Below are 16,165 nucleotides of genomic sequence, written 5' to 3'. Positions count from 1 at the left end.
GATGATCGAATACATAAACATGTATCATGTTAGTGTATATGTATATATGTCATGGATTACCAGCACAAACCATATTGGAATATCTTTCACATACCAGTAGCTATTGGGATTTCTATGTCGGTATCTTCGTTTTTGGCATTACTAAGAGGCATGTAAATAGGATCATGATCAGTGTCGTCTTTGGTATCGATGTGAATACAAGAGCAGCGCTGCAGAGACCCAAAGAAAGCTGCTATCACTCTGTCAACGAGCCAGCCTCCCAACTCGTCAAGCTTTTTGCACATCGGAATATTCGTCCCACTGCTTGTGGTAATGTTTTGTGAAGCAGTACTAGTCATTGGGGCCTTGGGTTCCACCTCAACCGGGAAGCCTCCGCAATAGCACACACTGGTGCTACTCTTTGAATCCATCGAATCGGAACGAAGAGGATAGTACCTATCAATGAGTGGTGATGATGGAGAAAGAAGTTAATGTGTCTCGGAGAGCGCAGTGATACCATTAAGTGGACCTAGAACTCAGACATATGTGGTTATATATGTTATCCAGAATCAACTGAAATCAGAATCAGGAGAAGGGATTGCTTTATCATGGAGTAACCTAGTAACTTAAGGGTTTACATTAGAATCGTATAAACACCGTTAATTAACTGTGGCACTCATAGTTTAGAAGCTATACTTTGCCTATCAAACAATTCAAGGATCAAAAGCATTAGTACATCACTAGGATTCCCCAATACATATAAATGCAAATTCGCATAATGGTACCATGAAGTATCGCCAGTAAGACATATCGGTTTCCTAATTAAAGCCTATTGCACCGTTGAACGTTGTAGTTCTTCGAACATGGTAACTTAATGCATCATTTGCCATTTACTATATACTAAAGGTGGGTTACTGTTCCTAAGCTGTAGGTTATGAACAATGAAGGCTTGGTAACAGTAGCAGCTTGAGCCTAGCCGATGAACGAAATAACCGTTTTGTCCTTTGAAAAAAATAATTTACATCCTTGCCATTCGACACACGTCGCACCGAGTGGTGTTGGAACTGTTGATTTATTGCTGCGTGTTTGCTCTGGAGAAGGACAAGTACTCCTTTGATCTGCGTGAAGAGAGAAAGAGAAAGAGGACGAAAGGGATATGCTGATCCTTTTGTTTCTTTTCTCTGGGCAAGTCGAGACAGATAGAGAGAGCGTGCTGAACTTCGTAGACTCCAAGTGGAGATTGTTTGGTGATGACATTGGCTTGAAGAATTTTGGGGATTTGGCGGAATGGGTTTAGCCCCTCATTGTTTCTTTAATACAACGGTGCCATTCGACTCAGGGAGATAGAGGTCTTCTGCGAGAGACATGCACAGAAAGAAGAAGAGGGAAATTCACATCCCGAGACTGATCGGAGAGAGAAGGAGAAGCATCTTTTTGATAGTACAAATATAAGAAGAGGGAGACGGCAAGGAAAGCATGAATAGGTAGGAAAGTATAACTTTACAATTATTGTTTCTTCTTTTGAAATCCTGTGTGATCAATTTTGTTTTTGAGGATTACTTTACCAGCCAAGTGACTTTGGTTTTTCCATTATGCGTACCTGAGGCCATTTCTCATCTGGGTATTGTTTGCTTTTCTGGATTCGTCGTTATTTGTGGTTGTATGTTGGTTTTGCAGGTGAGATTGAGGAAAAGAGAGGAGACAATTTCTGGGTTCTGCCGACACAGGGCAAAAGAGATGAGACTAGGAAAAAAAAAAAAAAGAGAGAAGAGATTTTGGGGTTGCTGATAGGGGTTTCTGATTCGATAGAGAGGATGAGCAAGGAGACGGGAAGAGCATCAATCTGGGTATTTGATTTTTGGTTTTTGTTTTTTTTCTTCTGATTTCTCATGCATTGGTTTGTTGTCTTTGTTGTAGTTGGGTTTTGATGAGGAAGCAGAACATGAATTTGGGTATTTGATTTTCCATTCGTTTTGTTTTTCCCTTTGGTTTCTTCTGATTTCTTATCCATTAGTTTCTTTGGTTTTCATTGTAGTGGTTTGACGCTGTTCTGCATCTGCCTGGGAAGAGTACTGCTGTCGTCTTTGAGTTTTGGATAATAGGATTTCGAATAGAGACAAGCAGAGAGGATATTTAGTTTTTGGGGTAAGTTGAGGATTTTAGTATTGATTATTTTGATATTTATGCTATCTCACCAGATGCACACACACTTGATGGAAGTAGACATAAAGGGTAATTACTAATTTGAATGTTGGCTTCTGCTTTGTTCATTGTTTTTTTATTGGTCAATAACAATCAGTTAGGAACATTTAGTTTTCTTCTGAATCTTGATGTTGGATATGAATAGAAAGAAAGAAGAAGAGAAGCTATGTCTGGGAGTTAGATCCTTTTCAGTTGTCAAACACTGCCTCTCCACGACTTAATAAGCAATTGTATGTACAGGCAATTATAAAAAGATCCGCCAAGTCCTGAAAACTAGAGTCGATGTGTGGTACCTTTTCTTTTAGTTCTTGCTAATAGTTACTAACTGTTATTAGCATTTATTCCAACTAATTCAGTCCTGAGTAAATACATTTGCTTAAAAAAGCAAAGTTGAACCCTATATTGTACATTTTAATGACGGACGTTAAAATTAAAGCAAAGTTGAACCCTTTATTGTTAGGTTTTAATGGAAACTCACGCACTTTGGGGTGCATATCAGACAAAAGCAATTTGGTCACAATCATAAAAGCAAACTTAATCTACATCTACCATTCACTCCAAAATTGCTGCAGCTAAAAAGTAGTAATGCCCTTGGTTTTAATTTCTTCTTAGTTTAGGGGCTGTTCCTTTTTTGTGTTCTATAGAGATTAGAGACTTTTTTGTGTTCTTTTTTACTGAAATTAATTTCGGTTTTAATTTCTTCTTGGTTTTAATTTCTTCTTAGTTTAGGGGCTGTTCCTTTTTTGTGTTCATAGGCACTGTTCCTAAGCATTGTTGAAGTGGCGGCTCCAGCCGAGCCGGTCATGGATGAAAAGCCGATTTTGTCCTTGCTTCATCTCTGTTGCCCGACACCTGTCTACCGTCTCAAAACTCCCGCGTCTTTCTTCTCGACACCTGGTCTGCTGCTCAGCCCTTTCGTGTCTTCGCTACTTCGCTGCACAGACAGGTGGAGAAAGAGAGAGAGATAGCGAAGGAGGTGGTACTGTTTGTTGGCATCTACAATTCGAATTCGATCTTCCCTGTGTAAATCTGGAAGTCTCTTTCTACACGGAGAGAGGTGTCTATCTACAGTAATATTTGCTGAGCCAGATTATCGGGTTTACTGATCGATCAAAGCTGGATAGAGTTTGGGTTCTTCTTGATAACGTTCAGTCTTCCAGATTATCAGGTTTGGTTATCGATCAAAGCTTGATAGAGTTACAGTTTCTTTTGATAGAGTTTGGGTTTCTATTTCATATTAGACCTGATGAAATTTTTTTTTCTTTTGGGATTTTGTTGTTCGTCGAGCACACAGAAAAAGAGAGGGAGAAGAGGACGGGGGAAAAAGGAAAAGAAGTAGAAGAGAGAGACCAGAAACTTTAGCTTGCTTGCTTGAGAGAAAACAAGTGGAAAGTATTTTTTTAATCTTAAATTTTCTGATTGAAATTGTTTCTGGGTTTGATTGTAGTGTGTTTCAAACAAGGAAAAGTAAAGTTTTTGTAGTTTGTTTGCTTTTGATTGTTCACTTTTGATCTGTGAATTTGGGTTTGATTTATTGTTTTCTGATCAGCATCTTTTGTCATTTCGATTTTGTGATTGCATTTTGATGTAATTTTTGTTGCATCTTTTAGATAAGTTTCTTTATGATCAGTTCTTTATAGTTTGAAAAAGAGTGAGAGGATTTCTGAGTATTTGATTTCTCTGAATGAATTTTGGTTTATGGTGTTTAATTGAACTGATTTGCAGAAAGTGCTGGATTATTCAGTTTTGTTTTGCTGGTCAGGAAGCTGGATAAGCAACATGTCCACTACTTTTCCGTTTCTGGAAGCCTCCATCAACATCACCCTTTTCTCTTGCCGACATCAGGATTACCCATCAACATCAGCACTGATCAAAACTTGGTAAGATTTTAACTTGATACAATCAACACAAATATGTACTTACTGACGCGTATGCTTGCACTTGCAATTGTGTTATAAGCACAGAGCATTACATGTTCATGGTCTTGGCTGGGTGGATCTATAATTATACGTCATCAAAGAAGAGAAAGTGACCCCTTGATATATGCTGGTCCAATTTAAAGTTACGAGGTTGTCTTTTTGAAGCGGTTTTCTTCTGCCATACCTTTGATCACTGGTGAGTTTTGTTCATGTGTCTTTTTGAGCTATTTGATATACTGATCTGTGTATTTAGTGCGGTTATGATGTGGATTTTGATATATTGGTAACATGATGTTTAATCTAGCAGGTTATTTTTGTTTATGAGAGGATACGTGCTTATCATCCACCAATTGCAAGAGTGGGTTTTTATTTGCATTTGAGGATTTTCAGCAACATTACTTGCAACCGATTTGCGGGTAATTCCATTTCTGATGTTGCATGTCATGATTGTGTCTGTGTTCCTTTGATTTACGGTTTCTTTGTTGGGTGGTTTTTGGATTTACATGTGCTGTTGTGTTCAATTTCTGTCTACATTTTCAAGTTATGTAGATATCTGGGTTTCTTGATTAAATTCATCCATGATGGTCACAGGTGTTCTTCAAAGGTTGATGAGGCCATGCACAATAAGTGACATGTCTTCTTCGTGGTAATAGGCGCGAAACACCGAGGCAATTTTTTTCCCTTTTCCTCTGTTTTTAGTTGATTCGTTTTTCACTTTAGATTAATTGTTTAAAGCTTCAATTTTTGTTTTGATTTGTTTGTAGTATTCTTTGCCTCCTCAAGTGGGAAGGAGTTGGGAAAGTGGAAGTCCCCATGAGGCTGTAGACTTCTGGGGTTTGACCAAAACCTAGGTGAGCAAAACTTCCCAAAGTTTGATTCTTTATCTCTCAGATTTTCATTTGGTTGTGGAAACAGTTTGTTGGGTTTTGATTCAATTGGTCTGTTTTGGGTTTGATTGCTGTGTGTGAGTGGATTGATTGTCACAATACTTCAGGATCTGAATTGGGTGTTTTGGTAAGAGAAAGTTTGAAAATTGGGTTTATAGAAAGGGAAAGATTACATTTTTATGCCATATAATTGAGAGCTTAGAGCTTCATTGAGGGTCTGAATTTGTTTTGTTTTGCTATTTCTTTTGTCTTACTTTTTGTTTTGTGGAATTTCTCAAGTGCAAGGTGTAGCAGATCAGATTAGTTTATAGGTGTCTTCAAATTAAGCTACTCTGGTACAAGGACTAGGACTACCCTGAGAATAAGTTAATGTGTTGAAACCATTATAGATTAATGTGTTGAAACAAGGTCTACGTTGAGAATTTGTTTTCAAAGATAGTGATATGTGTGTGTCTGTGTGCTGTACTTTTGTTGGAAATTAAAGGTTATAATTTAGAGATAAGTTAGCTAGGTATATATATATATATGCCTTGAGAATTAAGATGCATATTTTTACCCTTTTTTTTTGGGTTTATATCAGTTGAGCTGATAAAGGATCAGTAATTACTCAAAACTTAATTGGGGTGTGATCGATCAGATGAAAACTGGTTGTAAAACTTTGGGTTTAGTTATAAGATCTGTGGTGTTGGCAATAGCAACCTTTTTAGAACAGTAATTAGCTCTACATATTTAAGTAGAATTATGGAGAAATTAGGTAGAATTGGGTGGGGCATATATGGCATTCAGATCAATCCTCTTGATCGAACATATAATTATGCAGTTTCCTGCCACAAAGCTGGAATACTGGACTGTTCAAAAGCAAAAGCATGTGAATTTGGTTCAGTAAATCTGTGCATGATCCAATTATATTATGGTCAATTTGTCCAATTAACTCTACAGCTATCATTATGATCATTATGATTGAGTCTGCCAAAAATTGCATGTGATCAGATTATTGCTACCACCATATAGTTATACACATTATTGCTACCACCATATAGTTATACACATTACTAATGACTAGCTTAACAATAATCATTGAACCAGTACTACTTGGAGCTCAAGTTCATATGCCATATGATTCCTGTGTATACATTCACTACACACGCACACACATATATGCTGCATCATACATATATCTCATATATAAATAATTGTAAGTAACTCTACGTGAACATTAGAACCTATGTTTTTCATATTAATTATCATGGAAAACATGTTTATCATAGTAACAAAGAGTGGTTTGGGTTGATGAGAATATTAAAGATGGCTCCGTCATCCTAACAGAGATACCAAAGCCTCGATCTTTGAAAATTATATATATTTGCATCAACATATTAGATGCTATTACCCATCTAAATTCCGTTTTTTTCTTTTTAGCCTAATAAAGATAAGATCAAAAGAATCACTGTTAATTCATATCTAAATATTTGGGGCAGCATGTATTATACAGCTTTGCTTAATTATCATGGAAAACCATTTAACTTTCTGCCAACATATTAACTTTCTGTGCTGATTTGCTTCTGTATTTTCAGTTTAAATGAATTCTAGAGTTTGTCAGTCCTTGCTATTTAATGTAGATAGGCTACATACATTTCAACTCCATTTTTCCACTCATAAATTCTTTCATACCTTTTATAACTTCTTGCTTTCACAGTGATACAGAGACAAGCATTGAATCAGCGGCCTCAACACCAGACACTCTGAATTTATTTACTATATACTAGAGCTCCTGTAACTGTACTGTTCCTACATATCAGCAGTGGAATGACGGTTTTGCCCCCGAAGAATGTAGCAAGAGAGAGAGGCTCTGAGATACAGGCGTGGCGGCCATCAAGCTGTCCGATAGAAGCGAGTATCGACCGCATCAATCAGGATCTGAGATACGTAGGACGAGTAGGAGAGGTTGGTTTTCTATGCTCATTTGCCAGATTTGAGATTTTCAATTTTTGATTTGATGTCGTCGTAGGTTGCTGGGGGGTGGGAAAAAGAAGAGGAGGGATTCAAGATTGCGGTGGACTTCGGGGGAAGAGTTTGGGTTTGTTTCCGGAGAGGTGGATTCGAAAATTTAGATCGAGTTTGGGGGATAACTTTTAGCAGGAAAAGAGGTGTGTGTTTGTATGTGTTTGGCTTCCCTTGCTTATGTGTCTACATCCATGATCATAAGTAAGAAAGTGACACCCTTCAGTAATTCACATCTTCAGTGTAGTGAGGCTGGCATACTTTTAATTAGTTAAAGCACCATGTAGCATCACTCACTGTCTTAGAGACTGGCCTTATTTCTTATGCTTCCTTTTTGGCTGATAACCATGTTGTGCATTAGTGAAATATCTCTTACATATTGAACTATATGTACGTGTACCTAAACTACTTTGTAGTAATGAAGATTGTGCTCCCCATCACCCTATCACTGATCACAAACGTTGTGATTGTTGTTGCAGGCTTCGTTACCTTGATAACGATTGATTCAATTATTGACCAAATTGAGTCGGATTTGGTTTAAGCAGTGTTTTCCATTTTGAATGCTTGATATTGTCAATTGTGTGCTTTGCAGGAAGTTCATAATAGGAAGTTGCGATACAAAGCTCCTAGAACTGCTGGATTGTAAAAATTGCTCAACTCTTGGACGTTGTATGCTTATGTAAGGTAGCTTGTTTTTTCCTTCTCCGACTATGTTTGAACTATCAAAAGTTATACGATGTTTTGCTATTGCATACAAGTCATGAATGTGATCTGTACACAAATGGTAAAAAGCAATTAGAGGCTCAGAACAGTTAGTATGAAGCTTATGATTACACTGCTGAGTGGATAAATTACTGTTAGGTTTGAGGAAAAGATTTATACTGCTGCTACTAGCAATAGATTTATGTATATCTATGATTTCTTGATACTTCCAGGTCCATTATTATTTTTCATTCTGTGGTTAGTTAGCAGAAATGCAGATTAATTTGTCAGTCCGATGAGCTAACATGGTGAGAATTCCAGAAATTGTCTGTTTGTTTATTGTAGTCAAAGTTGGAAAGTTTAGAATATTGAAGTTCATTTCTTGATTAACTGAATTGAAATTAGCTGTTTTCTATGTAACTTGGTGGTAGCCTATGAGATGGCTGGTCAGTTAGTCTATTGTTTAACTGGCTTTCTGCCTCAAAAGGCAATATTTTCTCAAACTAGGTGGCAGAAAAGAGAGCTGCATTCTTACCATTGCTGCATTTTGGATTGCAGGACCCTTTGCTTTATGGTCAGTTAGGATATTTTTGCTCAAGTTTGTGATCACCTTTGAATTATGTTATCAATTGTTTTGAATGGTATCTTATGGTAAGTGAGCTGGTGTTTAGCCAGTTCAAATTTGTTTGATATTTTTTTTGTCAGTTCAGCTTTTAGGGATAATGAATTCTATTTTTGTATTTCCTGTTGTAAATTTTTGAAACTACTTTGAAATCTTTCATATGTTACAATGTTCAGTGTGTGCACAGTGATCAAGCCCTTTATTGATGTGGGACGATAGATTTTCTTTTTGTGGGTTTTTGGGTTTGTAATAGTCATCTTCACTTTTTCAGGGAAAGTGATATAGTTCGTGCTCTTGAAGAAAATGCTAGAGCTTCCTACAATTTGGACACTCTTTGAACTACAGAGCCGTTTGAGAAAGAACCAATTCAGGTAAAGTTGAAGTGGACAAATTTTTTTTTTGTTTTTTTTTTTTACACAATAGGCATCACATACTAATCCTTTTGCATGGATACAATGCTCCCTTGAAAAGTCATGCTATGAAGTAGCTACACATGTTACTGTCATGAATTTGTTATTTGATGGTAAGTCCTCAGAAAGCATGCTCCTATTCAGTTCCACATGCCATAATAAGCACACTTGATCTTCCTGATATCTTAAAATTTAAACAGTCCTGTAGTACAATTGCTTTCTGATGTTTTAGATTGTACAGTGCATATTATTTCTGTTTCATAATTGTTAGTTTATTACATGGAAACTTATGCTAAAGGAATATTAAGCCTATTATATGTCAACAGGTGAATTGAAAGTATAAATAAAACTACATTTGTTCCTTTTATTTAGGTTGAGTTAAATGGAGCACTTGAAACCCCGTGTTAGCAAGGATTTAGTGCATGGTCATATAGAATGTTGGGATTTTATCTGCAAGCCTTTTCCATCATATCTGCTTTCCTTATTCTACAGAGTACATCATTCCAGGGGTTGTATACAGAATTACAGATCAAATTAAAATATGTTTGTGAACACACCAAGTCAAACAAGTCAGAGATAATAATCTGTGCCATTAAGTAACCTCAATGCAATATCTCTGTAACCTAAATGTACTAATACATATTATAACTTTTCCAGATGCTGATGAAAAAAGTTGATGCATTGATGAAAGCCATGGAGCGGAGTCTATGAAAATAAAGAAAGAAAGAAGCCGTAGCTAAAGATAGAAAAGCTGCAGCAGCTAAGGTGGATGCTAACAAAAAGAACAGAATTATAAACTCATCTAAGAGGTTGTAATTACTTTTCAACAGCCTCAATACCATTATTTCCTTTTGTATTTTGCTTCTGTAGCAGCATCCCTTTCAAACATTAAAAATTTTCAAATCTGATCACCTGAATATATGATTGATTTTATGATTTACTTCTAATTGCTGGGGGTAACAAAAGCATCTTGAATGTTTGCTTACATGAGATTTATTGAAGATCATGTGGAGATTTAGTCTTTATGAGCAATGTGTTCTATTTTTTATATTAAGAACAATCCAACTGCTGTATACCACTACTGCTAAATTAATCAACTACAAAACCTGCAGCATAGCGCGGGCAAAATTTGCTAGTATTTACTATATACTAAATGTTCTATACTGTTCATAAGCCCTGTTCATTTCACTGTTCATACCAGCAGTGGAATGGCGGTTTTGCCCTCGATTTTTTCTTTAACTTACCGCCCTGCCATTCGGGAGTCTGCTTTGAATTTTTTCCTCTCCTGGTCTCCACACACTCAGCTACACCGCTTGGTTTTTCATGGAATTGGACAGAGTGATGGAGAAAGCGAGAGAGTCATGTTCTCCTTCTTTGCTCGGCTTGGACGGGAAATGATAGACAGAGGGAGAGATCGAAGGGACTGGTCATCTTTTTCTTCATCTCCAAAATGATCTTCGAGAAACTGAGCTCATTTGATCAAATCGGAATATCCGATTGAGCTATCAGAGATCTTTGAGTGATTGAGCTCTTGGTAAGCTTCTTATTTGGTTGATTGGTTTGGAATTTCGGTGCTATTGATTTAATCGTTATTGTACTAAAGTATGTTGCTTTTCTATTTTTTTGGTGGTTTTTGTGGTTTCAGGTTATATATGGGTTTGATGATGCAATGGCCATTGGTTATAAACACAGTGTTTGCTTTGTAAAGGTTGTGAATATAAAGAGTTGGTTTCAATTGAATTTGGCTCATGGACTAGATATGAAAAGTGAAGCTTGGAGAGAAGATGGTTTTAGGTTTGGTATACATATTAGCTGTTGCATCTATTTGGATAGCTTGATTTTAACCGAAATTGTTCAATTTTTTTTATGGGGTTTTCATGGTGCAGGATTTCTATGAGGATCTATTTTAGGAGTTGAGCAAGCAGTCAAGCACACACAGATTAAGAGCTTGAATATCTGTGATAATTTAGCTGACCACATAATTCGGCAAGCCACAAACTAATCATGAAATTGCCAATAAGATGTTAGTATGCTAAATTTCGAGTGCATTGGTCTATTCATCTTGAATTAGCTTTTGTTGTATGTTAATAATGGCTTTTGAATTTGGTGCATGTGAAGAGTGCATACATTGAAGAGGCATCTTCCTTTCTCCAGTCAAGAGGGATTGCATGAACTCAAGAAAATTGTTGTTGGGTTTGTGGAGAATATTTATACTGCTACTATTAGCCAAGTACATTTGATGTCCTGATCATCTATAGTACATGTAATAGACGTGTTTGTGTGTGTGTATCGTAACGTAGTATCTATACTCCATTAGATATATACTGTTTCTTCATGTGTAGGCTTCTGTCTCTTTTTGTAGTTGGATTATCTACAAAGAATTTCTCTGAAGATGCTCACTATGGAGACCAAGTCTCAGAACACAATGGCCAATTCTTTATAAAACAACTCTGTTGACAAGTACTGTAAAGAATTCTCTATTCTAATCGAGATCAACCTTTATCAATTTTCATAGATGAAATGGATTTTGAAAACACTATGCAGCACTTAGGTATTTGAAACTGTAATGGAATATATGTGTAATTTGTTTGATTAATATCAAGGTTGTGTTCTAGGTAACCCTGCTGGGACTGCCAACCAACTAAAAGTGGTTGCTGTGGCTGAAATTGAAAGATCAAGTGTTGATGAGACAACATCTCGGAGCTGCAAACTATAAACTTCGACTTGATTATGATAAGAAGTACTGAAAATTGGAAGAAACCTACAGTGTTGGGATTGGCTTTAGGTGAGGCAAATGAGAAGAAAATAGATGAGGAGCAGACAAATTGTGTGAACAAAGAAGGTATTCAAGGCCTCAAGTGACGTCTAGACAACAGTGTTGAGACTGACTTTAGATGAGGCAAATGAGAAGAAAATAGTTCAATAGATGAGGAGTAAAAAAAATTGTTAACAACAAATCCCGCGGCATAGCGCGGGCGCTTTTGCTAGTTAACCCTAATTATATGAATGCATAATACGTACATTCAGAAAAGGTCAGAAAGGGTTTCGTTGTTGAGCCCGTTTACGGTTTACCTTTGACCAACACATATAGGCATATAACCAAAATGAAGCCCAATAACACAAGGGCTTAATTAGAGGTCAAAATGTATTTTCTCTGTGAAGGTTGGGGATTAAACTGATCATAATATATGGAAATGCTCTACGACAAACCCCAATCAATTGTACAAATTTGATAACATGCTTACGTCAAAACTTGTGTGCATCAAGCACAATTGATTGTTTTTTATTCGTTATATGGTTTCAAACCACAATATATATTGAGCGAGATATCTCCATAAATTACTCTAAAATCTTTATCTTTAACATAATTGATTGTATATCCATTCCAAAGGTAGCTTACTTACATTCAGACTCATCCTTGACGCAATTCCACCGGACATGAACTATTAGTCCAACCCTTGGTCTTGGTTTTATATGGAAAAAACAGGACATGACATTTACTGTAATAATTTTCTTCTGGAATGATTGGTAGGTCATTTGAAAACAGCACTACCTATATATATACGCGTATTCTTGCCCCATATTTCTTCAAAGTATATATTCTTTTCTATTTTTTTATTACATGGAGCTCAAAGCTTATCCCAAATCATGTGGCACAACACACATGTTGTTAGTCGATCTACCTGAGTTCCAATCTTCTAGTTTATATATGATCATTAATTCTTTGGTATATATCCCTTTTAGGCTTTAATAATAAAGGTCAATTCATCACTGATATGATACAGCCTCTTTTGTCATTACAAATCCCTTTCAGTCTTTCACCATAATTGTCCTCCGCACTTTTTTGTCTCAGTCTCTCACCATAAGATCAAAGCATATTTCTTTTTCGTTTGATTTCATGTTTGTATTCACACTAAAAACCGCAAACTCATTTCCCCACCTCTTTGACTCTTTCTTTCGCATTACACTAAATTATTTTCAGACAAGATCTATCAGTGTTCATCCAATAATATACCTCAATTATTCAAACCATCCTCTTCCAAATTATTGAGTGTTTGATTGGCTTCCACAGCTTCCTGATCACAAGATACACTTTTTTTACAGTGATTTACATGGTGCCCCTCTTTTTTGGTGAAGATGATGTAACACATTTTGGTTGGGTGCGGCGTTCTTCTGTGTCGGAATGCGATGATGAGACGAAACTGAGGTTGATAATTTCCCACAGACCATGTAATCAGCCCGTGAAGGTGAAAGCTACAATAAAACCATGCATGCAACTCGATTAAAGCATGTTCAACAAAAAGAAATCAAACTTCCTCTAATCAAACAGTATGAGAGATTACTCCAGTTGTGATAATTGTGACGATCGACGTACATCACATCATCACTCCCTAACACCCCTCCTCCTCCTCCTATAAAAAGAAACCCGTAAGGGAATCAAACCCCTCATGAATCTGGAATCTAAATCATATGGAAAAAAAAAAATTAAATTAAAAAAAGAAAGAGAGAAAAAAAAAGATAAATCAAATTACACAATAACGGCTAGAAGCTCTATAACTAGACCAAAAACCGGATCATTCCCATCAAACGCTACAAAACCAATTGTTGTCCTTCACGAAGTACCAATTTATCTACACCATAACCTAGTATAGGAAAGCCAAATTATTGTCCACTCTGTAAAATATGAGTTCATTTCTTGATATTATGTTATAAGACAAAAATACTTGATCTGTATGGTTTCGAATATTCGAGTAAGTAATTAAGTTCCTTGATCAAGGAAAGAAAACTCAATTTGGGTAACCATGTTTTTATGAAATAATAGCCTAGCTACATGTAGTTATATTCTCAATTTGTCCAAAGTACGTTTGGGTCTCCAGTTGCTCACTTTACCTACCGAAAGGGTTTCAACTTGAAAACCTTTTGACTCGTGCAATAGTGGCTTTCGGCCGCACAGAAGAACCCTAATTAAAAACTGATTGAATACTTATCACTTAAAATTTCCATGCATGCCTTCCCATTAGGATCGAGTATATCCCCTTCCAATTTTTCGTTTTCCCTTTGAACATTAATTCATTTGGTCTTTGGTCAACCTCTCGGTACTAAACAAAGGTATAGATCTGTTGTCTGCAACTTAAAACCAGAATAGTCTTCATAACTGGATACCGACCTTTATTGATAGATTATTGCCTCTAATTCCTAATTTTCTATTGCAAAACAAGGACGTTTCAGTTGATTTCATTTGTATGCCTCCAAATTAATTACTTGTATATAGAGACTTTGCTCTAATTGAGCTCCTTAGATAATTTGTTGTTCCCATTACGCAATTCTCGGGAATTAATTTGAACTTAATTACCAACGTGCATGAGAATCTAGAAGGGTTACGTATTCACGAGCTCATTAGCATTACATATATACTTAGAATTAATTAATGTCAAGTGCTTATTAGAAATATATATGTGGAAGGGTATAAATTTCTGATCCCATCATAATCTGTATATATAAAACCAACTTTGGTTCTTCTGTCAAAGTGGTACGGAATAGATCACGCATGTGATTATGTCACTTAGTTCACAGTTTAATTGATGTTGGTGGATGGGAGAAAACCTTTTAATAGTTTTTTTAGATGTTTTGAAATATTATCCGATCCGATTATACTATTAAGAGAGATTCTATTGAGACCACCAAATTTGCTCATTTGACCTCTTATACTCTCTAAACCTCCTTTGTGCTTTTAAATACAAAAATTTGCTCACTAAACCTCCTTTTGAATTCCTCAAATATATAACCTTAGTTATATTATTCACATACAAAAAAATAAAATACTCATTATACCTCTAATACACTAACTACACCTCCATTCCTTTTTTTTTTGTTCTTTTTTGCATGCAAACCTAAAAGTGCCCAAAATAAATTTCTAGAACTTTAAATCATGAATCAAACGGTCATAACACATAAATTGATCAAGCAGTCATAAATCAAACGGTTAGACAATGATTCCTATGTTTCTAACCCTTATAAAAAATGAAAGGTTACAGAAATTGATATAAATAAATAAATAAAACCCGGAACACACAAAAAAAAAAAAAAACCACCGTCTCCCACCCAAAACTCATCCTCTAACCAAACCTTGAACAAAGTCTAGACTAGGAACTCAATAAAAGTTCGGAACAATTTTTTAGTCTTTAGTTTGTGTTAAAACTATGAGGAGAGGTTTGTAAGGAAAATATATACTAGTTGATTGTAATTCATCGTCTATAGTTGTCATTTTACAAGAGGATATATATGTAATTCAATAATTCAAAAGATATAAATGGTCAAATGAGCAAATTTAGAGATCTCAATAGAAATCCTCAACTATTAAAGCATCTCCTATATGTTTAAAACACTTGTAAGAACTACATACGTACATTATTAATTTCTTGCATAAAAACCTTTTAGTACGTACAACTTAAACAACGTAGAATCAGTAGATTTAACACTCAACAAATAACAATCCAAAACTGTAATTTAGTTCAGGGACCCTGGCGTGTAGCCACCAACAATGGTGAAGCCAATTAATGCACAGAATGGTCACTTCACACTTCCAATTACATTACTTTCTTTTTTTTTGGTCTGTGTGTGACCATTTTTTAACTTAAAGTTTTAATTTCACTTTGGTCAAAATTCCTCACCCAATAGTCCAATAGAGCAAAAATTTTGCCTTCTCCACGACATGAAGTCAGCCTTTGATTGATGTAGAGAATTATTGGCAGAAAGGCTGGGAATGCAAGAAAAGTCTTAATTCTTCTGACTTGGAGAATTTTGTGGCTAGTTCCATGCACTTGTTGAACAACAGGAAAAACCCAAGTCAATAACTATCATTATATGCTCAAGTTTATAAGGGTTCATTCTCAATCCGAACGGTTATTTAGCCACTTATTATTGCTCTAATCCAAAGTCCTCATATATACTTGATCATAAAATAGAAAAGGGATAGAACAATAAAGCGCACCATACACTCACATGTCATGGATGGACTTTAAATTAAACTTGGTTCAGCAATACCAGCAACACGAAGGAATTAATGAGAATGAAAGACTTCTAGCAAGGGCGTTCTAGAATGGGGCTGTCAATATCAACCACATCAAAGAAGCTGCAAGAACATCAAATATTATTCGCGGTTAGTCTTAAGAGAAAAGTACTTGAGCAAACCTCAAGCAATTCTTTTGCATATTGAATTCGGATGCGCTATTTTGAGTATTTTTTCACATGTAATCTCTTTAATTATTTGCGAAGTGTATTTCTTATCTACAATGTTGGATAAAATTCAAAGTTTATCGCACTCCAAGTGTTATATGTCTATGTTGCTAATGCTTAGGTATTTCAGTGAAGTACTCCTCTCACGTACTTAGCATTTCAATCTTGCCAATGCATAGGTATTTTGTTTTTTTTTTTTTGTGTGTG

General features: G+C 35.9%; 2 long non-coding RNA genes across 3 annotated transcripts; both read left to right on the top strand.

The window, feature by feature from the left end:
- The first annotated feature begins 878 nt into the window (after positions 1 to 878).
- On the top strand, positions 879 to 4,754 carry LOC112186730. Of its 2 annotated transcripts, none has more exons than XR_005807547.1 (8): positions 879 to 1,463; positions 1,657 to 1,931; positions 2,015 to 2,124; positions 2,937 to 3,349; positions 3,476 to 4,061; positions 4,141 to 4,296; positions 4,408 to 4,516; positions 4,692 to 4,754. It is a non-coding gene; the product is annotated as an uncharacterized LOC112186730 (long non-coding RNA). The 2 variants fall into 2 exon arrangements; XR_002930872.2 differs by having other exon boundaries at positions 4,146 to 4,296; positions 4,692 to 4,753.
- Positions 4,755 to 4,862: 108 nt separating this feature from the next.
- LOC121051943 lies at positions 4,863 to 11,705 on the top strand. Its single transcript, XR_005807548.1, has 12 exons — positions 4,863 to 4,951; positions 6,684 to 6,931; positions 7,581 to 7,672; positions 8,249 to 8,341; positions 8,584 to 8,683; positions 9,380 to 9,531; positions 10,060 to 10,256; positions 10,368 to 10,516; positions 10,609 to 10,745; positions 10,841 to 10,985; positions 11,085 to 11,182; positions 11,338 to 11,705. It is a non-coding gene; the product is annotated as an uncharacterized LOC121051943 (long non-coding RNA).
- The last annotated feature ends 4,460 nt before the right edge of the window (positions 11,706 to 16,165 follow it).

Source organism: Rosa chinensis, chromosome 2, assembly GCF_002994745.2.
Source record: "Rosa chinensis cultivar Old Blush chromosome 2, RchiOBHm-V2, whole genome shotgun sequence".
Lineage (NCBI taxonomy): Eukaryota > Viridiplantae > Streptophyta > Magnoliopsida > Rosales > Rosaceae > Rosa > Rosa chinensis.
This window is presented reverse-complemented; position numbering and strand designations above follow the sequence as displayed.